Source organism: Falco naumanni, chromosome 1 (assembly GCF_017639655.2).
Source record: "Falco naumanni isolate bFalNau1 chromosome 1, bFalNau1.pat, whole genome shotgun sequence".
Lineage (NCBI taxonomy): Eukaryota > Metazoa > Chordata > Aves > Falconiformes > Falconidae > Falco > Falco naumanni.
This window is the reverse complement of record NC_054054.1, coordinates 122,511,436-122,512,872: the sequence shown is the minus strand read 5'-3', so window position 1 is coordinate 122,512,872 and position 1,437 is coordinate 122,511,436. Positions and strand designations below refer to the sequence as shown.

The following is a 1,437-nucleotide window of genomic DNA, read 5'->3' as shown; positions in this document are numbered from 1 at the left end:
GGCTTTTTTTGCAGCTTGTTAATAACATACTGTAGAACCGTTTCCCACAAACCTCCCCAAACACCTTACACACACACACTTCCAATGCTTATTTAGAAAGACAAATAGCCTCCTAGCCACCCAGTCCCAGGCTAAGTGTGGCACATAAAACAACAAAAGCCAGCTTTTTCTACGCATCGAAGGAAGCAGCTAGTTTTTTGGAACAGGCTCCTCAGCTTTTCCCAGATATCTGGCTATTGCAATTTTGCAATGAAATGACTCTATTCTTTACATATTTTAAGCTGTCTGAAAGCAGCTTAAGTGACGTTATACAGAGCCAGCAGAAATGCCCTTGCACATGTGTGAAACTTGTATTAAGAACCAAGCAATCCAGGCCAATTCTGGTGTAAACAGTACAACTGCACGAAGCTTTTCCTAGCCGTATTTGTTTACTCCAGGATTTGGCCTCCCTCTATCATTTAAGGACTCTCTATGTGAGAACTACACCAATCCTCACACCTACAAAGCAACAGCAAGAGGGATCCATCACTTCCCAGCTCACCCAACACTTCCCCCACAGCAAGGCAGCACAAACATCGTCTTTATTTTAACTATGATTCATTGCAGCGAAGACAACTGTCCTGGAACAAAGCGCGGCGAGATCCCTGCGGCGAGGCGGCGCTTTCCGTGCCCCTTCGCACAGGTGCGGTGCACGGCAGCGGGGCCGCACCGGGGCCGGAGCTCCCCCCCGCGGCCTCCGCCCCGTAGAGCCCCCCCCGCCCCCAGCTCTGTGGAAAGATCCGCGGGGACCGCGGCCACGGTGGGAATCCACGGGGGCTGGCGACCACGCGGCGGGTCAGTTGCCCCGCTCCGCGGGACCCGCCGCGCCGAGCGCCCCGGCAGCAGAGCGCGGCCCCGGCCCGCAGCTCCCACACCCGCCACCGAAAGCAAAAAGGAGCCGCAAACGAGGCGGCGTCCGCGGCCCCCCCGCGGGGGGGCTGCCAGCGCACCGCGCTGCCTCGGCAGGCACGGACGGGGTTCGAACCCGCGATCTTCGGTTTACGAGACCGACGCCTTACCACTTGGCCACCGCGCCCGACGGGCTAACAGCACCCCCGCGCCGCCAGTGGAAGCCGGCGAGCCACCCGCCCGCCGCCGGGCCCGGCCGCCCGCCCCCGGGGAGCTACCTGCGGCGGGCCGGGCCGGCACCCCCCACCGACCGCCGCCCAGCCCGCGCCCCGCGGGGCAGGGTCCACGGCACCGCAGCACGCCGCCGGGCCGCCCGCCCGGTTCGCGGCGCTTCCTGCAGCACGTGCGGCGCCGGGGCGGGGCACCGCGACCGGGCGGCGCCGGCCCCGCGGAACCGCCCAGCACGGCGGGGCGGGAGGGCGAGCGGGCCGTGCTGCGGCGTGGGCGCAGCCGGCCGCCGGCCCGCGGCCCCCGTGCCCCGAGCGACGC

General features: G+C 64.5%; 1 non-coding gene across 1 annotated transcript; it reads right to left on the bottom strand.

Moving 5' to 3' along the window:
- Positions 1-1,003: 1,003 nt before the first annotated feature.
- On the bottom strand, positions 1,004-1,075 carry TRNAT-CGU. The gene has a single exon. It is a non-coding gene; the product is annotated as a tRNA-Thr (tRNA).
- Between the last annotated feature and the right edge of the window lie 362 nt (positions 1,076-1,437).